Below are 11,649 nucleotides of genomic sequence, written 5' to 3'. Positions count from 1 at the left end.
TTAATTTACCAAGCATTACAGGAAATCCCTTTAGTTCTGAAAGTTCTTTGGAAGTAAGGGTAGCAGGGAACAGGTGAAATTTTAGGATTTCTTGAAGCCTGAGTGGGCAGTGTTGTTTCAGACTTCCAAGGCTCCTTCATGGGTGAATCATAAATTGGGGCTGTGGTGAGATGTAGGACAAAAGACCTGCCTTTGAGTATCTGTTGGTCTTCTTGGGGGAGAATGGATTCATGTATGGGAAACTCGCGGAAGGAGAATCTGAATTGGGGCTAGCTCCTGTGGGACAATGGAAACAGAACCATCCATCTATCCATCCAACCAACCAATCACTCAACCAACCAATACTCAACATCTCTTATGTGCTAGGCTCACATTCCAGTGAGCAAGGTAATCAAGGTCCATGACCTCAAGGAGTCTATGGACTCTTGGGTGGGCCAAGGTCCCAGATATGCAGTCCCGTTATATCACTGACTCCTGTTAATGGTCTCACCCTACCCAGGAAGTAACTGCATAGTATAATTGTTCATATAGAACACATGAGGAAACAAGTTCAGCGAGGTTAAGTAAGAAATTAACTCTTGCCCAAAGTCCTTCAGGTGGAAAGTGGCAGAGTCAGGATACCTACCATCTGAAACTCATCCAGACTGCAGGTATTGCATAAAAACTGAAGCTCGACATTTGCTAAATTTCATGGAATTTCAGCTGGATTGATCTTGTTTACCTGAACATCCTGCCCAAGGTGCATAGTGGTACCATTGAACAATTTCACTGCTTATCAGAGAAGCTTTTAAGCTCTTGGTAAAATGAAGGTGATAATAGGTTTAATAATTCTTTGTGGGAATTTTGTGAGGAATAAGTGAGTTAATGTATGTAAAGTATTTAGTGCCTGGCACATGTCATATAAGTAGTGGCCATGATTGCTGTGGTTCTATTGACAGGCATTTGAGAAGAGTATTTGTGTGAAGAAAATAATGAATTTCAGCTTGGAACATGTGGAACAAGCACTTAGAGTTTGCATCCAACTGGATGTAAAACCATTTAATGTCCATATTGTCCACTTGACATTATGCGCCATGGGGTCAGAGACTGCCTGGGTCACCCTTGTACCTACAGCACAAGAAAAGTGCCTGACTCACAAAGGTACTCAATATTGATTTATTGGATAAATGATTGAATGAATATGTGATTGCATGGTAGGCATTATTTAGGATATAAGTTATACATGGGTAAAATAATTAAATAACTAAGTATGATCCCCCTCTCCCCAAAAGGACACCAGCAAATGAGAAATAGAGAGGAATGTGAGTGAGTGTGGTCTTCCTACAGAGACTCCAAACGGTGTATTGCCTAAAGGAAGAAGTGGGGTTGTTCTCTTTCCAATTCTTGTGCGAGCTGTCCTTCCAGGGCCTTGAGATGTTCTCGGCCAGGGCTTCATAGTGCCCTGGCATTCTCTGCCAGCCAAACTATGTTGCCAATCATCATGAAAGTAAAGAATCTTTCTTCCTGTCCTTTGACTTCAAACTGGGGTCAAAGGCCTTAGGCTGGTGTGAAAATAAATAAAGGCCCAGAGCAGACAAAGGCCATTCTGCAGCCAGCCGTCACTGTAAACACTGGCCTTCCTTTCCTCTAGTCTGAAGCTCCCAGTACTTCCCTGGGCCCATCATGACCTCAGTTGGCCTAGTGGCCTGGTGGCTGCAGCAGGTCCTGGTCTCATGGTAAGAGATGGGAGGCTTCTGAGGGACGTCAGAGGTAAGTGACAACTCTGGAAATGTGTGTGTGAATGCATACTCAAGGTTATGATACTTTTTACTTTTATGAAGGATGTACAACACCCAATTTACAAATAATAAAATGTAAATGCTAAGGTAAATTCCATATTAATTTTCAGACAATGCATTCCTTGATAATTCAGAACTCTTGTATCTAGTGTCAATCATGGTTGCAGTTGGATAACGAGAACAGTTTTGACAAGAATGTTCATTGATATTTTCACTAACAAGTAAGACAAAAGTGAAACAACAAAGAGCTTGGAAACCACTCATTTGTCAATAGTGTGAGTGACTTTTTTTCTGAGTTTGAAAGAATATTGCCTGCTTTTTGTGCTTATTACTGTGGAACAGCTATAGACTTATCAGCTTTAAGTATAATCTACATTATTAGTTTCACTTTCTTAAATCTAGACAAACAACAGAACCATAATTAAGTCTCTATTTGTAGCATTTGCAATTTTCTGTGGTATAACTACTCCTACTTTGGCTAATTTCGATCTACTAGTGTGATGTTACTGAATATGGGGCTGGGAAAGATATGCACACCACCATATAGTGACTACCATACAGATGTGATAGATGTAAATGACCTTAGAAGCAGATTCTACTAAACTAATCAGGAAGTGATGAGTTTTGAATATTTATTACCTATTTTTAAGGTGGTATATTTGATCATAAGTTTCAGTTCAGTTCAGTTCAGTCACTCTGTGTTCAACTCTTTGCGACCCCATGAATCGCAGCATGCCAGGCCTCCCTGTCCATCACCAGCTCCTGGAGTTCACTCAAATTCATGTCCATGGAGTTGGTGATGCCATCCAGCCATCTCATCCTCTGTCATCCCCTTCTCCTCCTGCCTCCAATGCCTCCCAGCATCAGAGTCTTTTCCAATGAGTCAACTCTTCGCATGAGGTGACCAAAGTACTGGAGTTTCAGCTTCAGCATCATTCCTTCCAAAGAACACCCAGGACTGATCTCCTTTAGAATGGACTGATTGGATCTCCTTGCAGTCCAAGGGACTGTCAAGAGTCTTCTCCAACACTATGGTTCAAAAGCATCAATTCTTTGGCACTCAGCTTTCTTCACAGTTATAATTTCACTTTTAATAATGGCTGTGTTTAACACCCACCTTATCAAATCTTTAAAATTTAATAGCTGGCTTTCAGGAGTGGCTTTGAACCAGCTCTGGCATACCACTGACTCCAGCCTTGTTAAAGAAGATAAGAGTGCACAGGCATGAGGCCCAGAGGTCTGGTGGATAAGCCAGTGCCTAGCACTGGAGATGACCTGGAGCAAGTAACTCCTGGGACCACCAGAAAAGGAAGACAAAGAGGAAAGAGACCTCTCTTGTTCAGGAAGAAAAGTAAATTCTCCTGGAAACCCCTTGCAAGTTTGAGAAATTCTTCACTCACTCCACCCATAAAGATAACATTTATTCCTTGATGTTTTGTGTCTTCATGGAACTTGTAGGATTAAAGCATGCCTAAAATAATATAGTCTGTGCTAGTTGCTTGGCTTTTCAAGTGAGCTTTGCAAAGTCAGTGGCCATGTCGGTTTGTCTGCCTCATCAGAGCATTGCCTGCAAATGATTGCAAATCCTCGCAAAAGACTACGGGAAGTTTTGATCTCCCTCTATTAGCACTTTCCTTTTGACATGTGTTTAACATGGCAGACATTTTGACCTCTGTCCTTTGGCACCAAGGATGCTTTGACTCCATGTTTATAACTAGCACCAACATGGTTGATTTTTTGTCAAGAACGTATTTTTCTTAATTAGTCTCATTAAGCCATTTCAATTTAAAAATCAATGTTCAGTATAGTACAGTGAAACTATTTCTACTTTTTGTCATTTCTTATTTTATCAAAATCAATTTTACAGGAATTCACTCCTTTATGTGAACTTTTACAAGGAAGGCTTAATTATCAGTTGTGATTTATCTGTATCAAATGTAATTGTATCAAATTTTAGCTTCTTCCAGGGTGAATTTTCTACTGTGGCTTTACTTCTACTAAGTCCAGTTTTCCTGAAACACATTTGGTTGATCTGAACTTTGTCAGGACAATGTGATTCAATGTTTAGTCATTAATATATTTTGCTTTATGTAGTTTAGCTGTTGTCAGTTTTCTTTTGAACTGATTTTTTAAAACAGAACAATGAGAGAAATTCCCAGCTAGGCATCTATACAGGTCAGGAGTGAAGCTAGTAAAGGCAGACTGGACCAAATATGAATGAAATGCCATGGGCTAAGTTTTTGTGAATAGCAGACAGGCAGATCAGTGGTAATTATCAATGACAAGAACTTTAGAGAAACAATGAAATGCCATTTTGCATTAAGCATGAAGCATGACAATTTTCTAAAACTACTCAAAGTCTGTGAGCTGTGTGTGTAATCCCCATTAAGGCTTCTTGACCCTGGCAGGCCCTTGATGCATGTTGAAAAGAATTGAGTTGAATGGGCATGATGTAGCCAAAGAGCCCAGGCTCTGGGTCAGGTGATCTGGGGTCTGAACCCAGCTCTGTCACTCCTTGCTGTGTGTACCTGGTCAGGTTCATTTTCATCTGGTGGTCTCAGACTGTCAAAACATGGGTTGATCTCTAAAAGTTTTTAGATCTTCTTGGAAATTTGAAGAAATCTATGACATTTGTCTTCAGAATTACACACACCCTTATTTTGTGTATAACTTTAGAGAGTTTATGTGCCCTTTAATGGCTGCTCAAGGATAATGAGTTAAGAACACCCAACCCAGATGATCTGTTAGGACCTGTCTGGCGTTGACATGCCAGTACCTAGGTAGGTGTTTTGTATGTACATCTGCCAGCTGATGCCTGAGAGCTGACACACACACTGTTGATGGCATAGAAATGGAGAAATCCTGAAAAGAAGCATCTGGAACCCTTAGTTTGCATGACTTGTTCATTAGTGTTTTCATTAATAATATTAATGATTAAGAGCATAGGCCTATGGGTTGAGCTGCCTGGGTTAAAATCCCAGCTCTGCACAAGTGTCTTGGGCAAAACACTTCACAGTCTGGGCCCTGGTTTCTGCATCTGTAATATGGGAATATTAATAGTACCAACTTCATAGTGTTGTTGTATGAAACAGTTAGATATTAAATTATTACTTCTTACTACCTCTTAAAGGAACCAATGCTCAGAGAATTTTCTATCATAACATGTGGTAATATTACAGTCCATGGGCTTCAGAGACCATCTAGTTCAACCCTTCATTTTACCAAAGGAGAATCAGAAAGGGAAGAGCTTTCACCAAGGTCGCTCAACTCACTGGAGTCTGTGTTGCTCTCTGAAACTACCCTTAGACACTGGGAAAAATGTCAACTCACATGATGTCATCGGCATGCCACTTTTCAAGGCAAGAGAAGGCCCATCTCCTCGGACCAAATCCTATGTGTTTCTGTAATATATTTATCGAGTTCTCTGATGCCAGCTGTTCCTGCTTTGAGTGTAGAGTGATTCAGGGCAGGTTGGACATTTGAGGGTATGATTTCTACAAAAGCAATTTGTAAGAGTCTCTGATTCTACCTGGAAATTAGTCACCCCAATTCTAATAACAAGGCTGTTATGACCCCGGCTTTTGTGACTGGCCACCCCTCCCAGAGCAGGTATTTCAACCACCCATCTGCAACATCTAGGGGTTGCTTAATATCACCACCACTCAAAGAACTGGAGCTTCTGGGGGAAACTTTTCTGACCTAATCACCTTAGTATCTGACTCAAGGTAAAAACTAAGGTGGAAGCCCACCCAAGACATTTCTCAGTTCTACTGGGCACCCAACGATACAGGATGGTCCCTGAAGACTGGGGTTAACTTTGCTGTTGAGGAACTGTAGATTATAGAACTGGTAACAGCCTGTGTTGCTACTCTCTCAAAAGAAGTAGACTCCTTCCTCAGAGCCCACCCATTAGCACATTACCCACCCATGAGTACTTCACTGCCCTGCTGATTTCAGCAGCTGGTAGGACGTTGTGAGAAGAACACTGCCAGCCCCTAAGGGGTCCTGAGCAGGGCACCCAGGTTCCCCAAGTCATGGTATCCTTGTCTGTATGGTATAACTGTTTTGAGAATTAAATATTAATAATAATTACAAATAACATTTTTGAACACTTAACAATCACAGTATTATTATTAGGAGTATTAACCAAAGACTTCCCATTTGTCTTGCACTGTGTCATGTGCTTCACAGGGATGACCTCATTTAATCTTCAGAAACATCCTCTGGGGAGAGGTGTGTCCTGTTACCTATAGAGATGAGGAAGCAGGCTCACAGAGGAGAAATGAGCTGCCCAAAGCTGATGAAAGACAGACAGAGGGCTTGAATGCAGGGTAGTCTGACTCCAAGCTCTGAGCAGGTATCCTTCACGCTCTCTCGCTGCCTCACTTGCTCTCTGCCATGTTCACCGTGTGTCAGGACTTGCAACATCTTAAAAGCATTTATAATAAATACATTTATCCTCACACAATATAGTGTGTGGGTGTGAAAGCTCATAGAGAAGAAAGAGTCCTCTACACATGCTTGTTTTTACCTCATGTGAAGTTATCTGACTTCCACAGTGGATACCCCTGTATTTTATTTTTTTTTAATTAAAAAACATTTTTTTTTTACCCCTGATGTTTTAAAGGGCCATAAAGGTTTTGGGGAGTTCAGAGGGATTGGGGTCCTGAAAGGCCTATGAAAAGTGTAGACAGATGTTCAAAGAAACTCTGCTCTGGGTTTTAGGAAGGTAATTTTGTGTGAGACTTGGCTAGACCTCAGACTTGAAGTCAGACCAACTGTGCTGTGATACTTAGTAACACTGGGACCTTGCAGACATGACTTAACTTATTTGCATCTGTTTTCTCATTTGGAAAAGGGGATATTCTAGAACAGGGTTGCTGTTCTAGAAGATTAGGGTTGCTCTGAAGATTGAGAGAGATAGTGTATTTAAATAGCCTACAGTCTTGTGTGTAGAAAATATTCAATAACTAATAGGTATTATAAATTTTATTCTGTGTTCTATATAGTAAATGACAACAGCTAATATTTACTGAGCATTTTCTGTGTATCACTCATTGGGTTAAGTATTTGGCATGTATTGACTTATTTCATGTTCAAAACAACTTTGAGGGTAGGTACTATTAATATCTCCATTTTACTGATGGGAAGCCGGGTCTTGGAGAATTTCAATAATTTGCCTAAGATCTCACACTCTGTGAGTCATAGGGGTGGGGTTTGCAGTGGGCTGGTCTGACCTCAGCCCATGTGCTTTCCAGGCTGTCCTGATAACATTTACTCCTGACTTGGCTTCTTTGCAGTCTTGTCTCCAGGTAACCCTAATCATCCACTCAAGTCTCTTTTCAGTTAATTGAAAATACAATGTAGTGTGTGTGTGTGTTGACAAAGGCCAACTTATGTGGGAGGACAAGTATGGACATTTACTCACAAGGAAACTGAGAGTCAGAGTCACATGTTTGCATTTCCAAAGAGGAACTATTGATTATTGTAATATAAATATACTCTACTTATTTTTGAATATATTTTAAATGGCAAATGTCCTAGAGGGAAAGAGGTACTGCAGTTATGACTAGAGATAGGAATAAGAGAAAAAGAACAAATAGAGCAACCCATCCCACCCCTGCACATTCTACCATGAAATCTCATCTGAGGCTGTCTCAGTTTCTCCAAGATGGTTTGGCTATGAAAGAATGCAGAGAAAATTGGTTTGAAGGGACACAGATGGAATGAGAGGAAAGGTTGTTTGGAAACAACTCATAGAGGAAAAGCAGCCCCTACCCTTTCAACATGCACACACACACATGCACAAACACACACACACACAAAGTGTGCACACATATATACCATTCCCTCCCCTCAAAACCCATTCTTTTCTGTTGTGTATCCCATTCTCTCCCCAGTGCATATGGACTGATCCATAGGAATGGTTTCTAAATGTCCTGGTTGCTATTCAGTTCATGCCAGCAGCCTCTGAGTTCCCAGTTATTAAATCTCCTGGGTCCCTGTAATTGCCTTTTGTGTCCCTGCTCAAAGTCTTCTGAATGGATAATCCCCAATGTCTGTCCACATGAAAGTGAAAGTGAAGTCGCTCAGGCGTGTCCGACTCTTTGCAACTCCATGGACTGTGGCCCACCAGGCTCCTCCACCCATGGAGTTTTCCAGGGAAGCGTACTGGAGTGGGTTGCCATTTCCTTCTCCAGGGGATCTTCCTGACCCAGGGATCAAACCTGGGTCTCCCGCATTGCAGGCAGACGCTTTTACTGTCTGAGCCACCAGGGAAGCCCATGCACATGAAGGACGGGATAAAACTTACATAGGGAAACTACCAGTGCAATCTGGACAATACAGAACTCTGTCAATGACTGTACTAATATAAATAAGCAGTCTGAAATTGTCAGCACTTTGCAGTTTCCCAAACTTAGATTCAAATTCTCTCCTCAGGGTGATCCACAAGAATATATAGTTATTTTGGCCAAGCTGTGGTTCCTGCTTAATGATTCAATAATTAACGTGTGATTTCTGGATGTGTGGGAATTCAGAGATTTTTCCAGCTATGTTTCTGTTGCTTGAGAGGTAGACCTAGGTTCAGAGTACTTAATATCTGTGAAACTTTAGCAAATCACTTAACTTTTCTGAGCCGTGGTTCTTTCAGCTGTAAAATGGGGATAATAAATAACAAACCTTGTATAATAATAATAATAAACAACCTTGTATCAAAAGGTTCTGAAGTTAATGAGTAAATGCATCTAAAACACTTAGCACAGTTCCTGGAATACAAGAGCCATAACTTAACTAACAACTCACAAGTGGAATTCAATGTCTCCAAAAGGAACTGAGAGAACTTTAAAGAAAATAAATTACAAAACAATGACAACATCAAATTCTTCCATGATCCAAGATATTTGTTTTCTGTGTATTTGTGTGTGTTTCTATGAGTGTGTGTTAGAGGTTTTTCTTTTCTGTCATGATTGGGTTCAGTAGGGCACAACTAGACCAGATAAATCAGCATCCCAAATCCAAAAAAGAAAGCAAAGCTAGTACCCTAGACAATGAGTCATGGGGATTATGCTTTTTGAAACATGAGAAGGAATATGTGACCTGACCTAGGGTTTCTGTGCTTGTCTTTGGTGTGAGATGCAGCTTGCAAGATGCAGATTTGACACAATATTTCAGCTTCCCCCCAATTCCTGTAATTTAATGGAAAGATTATTTGAAATCAGGATAATTTTGAAGAACATAATTGTGAGAGCCATAGACCATAATCGCAGACATGTATTTGGAGCCAAATTTATAAAACTAGTTTTGTATTATATTTTTAAAAACTCAACCTCATTGTTTTGCATTCAGTGCAAATCTTTTCAAATTCAATAGGAGAAAATCCTAACTTCAAAATTTAATTTAGAAGTATTTAAAACAAACTCAGCTATTTGTAAACTTCTGCTAGGAAGGGGCAGTGTGTGTAAAGTCACTCAGTCATGTCTGACTTTTTGTGACCCCATGGACTGTAGTCTACCAGGTTTCTCCATGCATGGGATTTTCCAGGCAAGAATACTGGAGTGGGTTGCCATTTCCTTCTCCAGGAGATCTTCCTGACCCAGGGATTGAACCCAGGTCTCCCCCATTGTAGGCACATGCTTTATCATCTGAGCCACCAGAGAAGCTCAGGAAGGGGCAGAATCTTGCATAAATGAGCGTAAATGACTTATGAGAGCAACTCAAGGTCATAGAAACTTGTAAAGGAATTTGAGGCGGTGTTCCAGTTACTTCTGGAGAAGGAAATGGAAACCCACTCCAGTATTTCTTGCCTGGAAAATTCCATGGACAGAGGAGCCTGGTGAGCTATATAATCCATGTGGTCTCAAAGAATCAAATATGACTGATTTACACATGTATTTACACATGACATCCAGTTACTTACTGTTGCATCAAAACTTTGTGACTTTAGGTAACACCTTATTATTTCTCTTGGCCTGGTGGATTTACTAGGTTCAACCAGGAAGTTCTCTCTTGAGGAGTGTTACGTAGTTGTAGTCAGATGGTGGCTGGGACTAGAGTAGTCCAAAGACTCGACTGGGCTGGGCATCCACGATGGCTACCTCGTAAGCTAGGGGTGGGTGCCAGCTGCTAGCTGAGAGCTTAGCTATGGCTGTGGTGTGCTGAGACGTGGCCTTTTCATGGAGCTTGGGCTTCTTACAACATGGTGGCTGGGATCCGAAAGAGAGCATTCCAGTAACTAGCTTTCCAGGAGTCTAAAGTGGGAACCACAAGACTTATGACTTAGCTTTATACGTTACACAGTGTTACTTCTGCTGCATCATGTTGGTTGTACAGGTCTAGCTTAGATTTGGTAAAGGGAGGGGACTACATGGTGGTATAAATACTGGGATGTGTGGTTCACTGGGAGACATCTTTGAAGATGAGAGAGATCCTACAGGGGCTTTATGAGATCAGGTGGCATTCCCATCTAGGGGAGGATATTTGAAAATTACTTTCATTTCCATGGAAAAAAGAGAAAGGTGCTTTGTTGTCTGCTGTTCACAAAATCCTGTGGTTTCCTTGGAACTTCCGCCATGGAGCTCCTAGCACACATGCACAGGTTTTTATTATCTAGTGAGGCTGGAATAAATCAACCTTATCTCTAAGAGATGCAGCAGTGATAATAAACAAATCACGTTTTCTGCCCCAAATGGGGCAGGCATGACTCTGCCCCTGGCGAGAGGCAGGTGCTACAGCAACCTCAGGCTTTTCTTGTGGGCATCTGGAGGAGTGGTGAAAGTAAGAGATGGGTTCACCTTTAAGTGCACTCTGTATAAAAACTTACTTGGTCCATAGAGTGATTTTTAGATGAGAAACCCATGTACTAAAGAACCTCCTCAGTTTTCAGATGAGGTCTAGAATGAGGATGTGACTTGGTGACATTTATATACGAGTTAAGTGGTGTGGGAGTGACCAGAACTTTGTTCCAAGTTTTAATCTGATGATCCTCACTGAATCACTCCACTGCTTCCTTGTAAGGTTTCCCTTTGTTTCTGTACTCGTTCCTGGGACCTAGTTTTTTTCCCAGAGTTTGTATGTAGTGAGGCTCTCAGAAAAGTACCATAAGGTAGCTTGAGTAGGAAACCCAGTCGAATTCATGGGATTTATATGAAATGTGCCTGAGAACATGGATGTAAAGACCACACAGGTCTCTTCTGGAATGGTGCTGGGAGCTAGAGGCCCAGGCTTATCTCTCCTTGAAAAAGCCATGGGAGAGTTTTGACTTGAGTAAATAACACCACATTTTTTCATGCACTTAGTAAATAGTTATTAGATTTCTTCTATGAGCCTCATACCATCCCACGTTCTAGAAATAGACCAGTGAAAAAACTCACAGAATCCCTGACCTCCAGAGAGAATATTCCTAAAAATTCCCACTGGTGGCAAATGGAACCAATCTTTGTTCAGAACAAATAAGGTTGGCAATTATGTATTTCTTTCCTCCACATGGATGAGTTACAATGGTTAAAATTCTAATTAAATTTAGAAGCATTTGCTTTACACATTTCTTCTAAAAAGTTAGACTAATAAGATGACTGTGGAATGGATATAAAATTAAGAATTTCAAATGTGAGAACTAAGCACAATGAATTCCCATGAAAGAGATTAGTTACTGAGTTAATTCTTCATTTTCCAAAAATCTTTTCATAAACAATAGCTCCCTGGCATGGAACTAGAGTCTTTGAAAACTCTGCCTCTCCTCAGAATTCTTGATATTACCTCATCTTGTTGCATTGTTAAATAATCTCAACCCTTTTGGGTGTAACTGATTTAACAAGTTAACACTTGATGCTGTTTAGACAATGTGTCCCTTACAGGAGCAAGACGGAGCAGG

The 11,649-nt window shown here is 40.9% G+C and overlaps 1 long non-coding RNA gene across 1 annotated transcript in view; it reads left to right on the top strand.

Moving 5' to 3' along the window:
- The first annotated feature begins 814 nt into the window (after positions 1–814).
- The window catches only part of LOC138988653 (uncharacterized), a 64,200-nt gene continuing 53,365 nt past the window's right edge, over positions 815–11,649 (top strand). Inside the window, exon 1 of the long non-coding RNA XR_011464926.1 lies at positions 815–1,749. This is a non-coding gene — a long non-coding RNA (uncharacterized lncRNA). The remainder of the gene's footprint in view (positions 1,750–11,649) is intronic.

This window comes from Bos mutus, chromosome 7 (genome assembly GCF_027580195.1).
Source record: "Bos mutus isolate GX-2022 chromosome 7, NWIPB_WYAK_1.1, whole genome shotgun sequence".
NCBI classification, from domain to species: domain Eukaryota; kingdom Metazoa; phylum Chordata; class Mammalia; order Artiodactyla; family Bovidae; genus Bos; species Bos mutus.
This window is presented reverse-complemented; position numbering and strand designations above follow the sequence as displayed.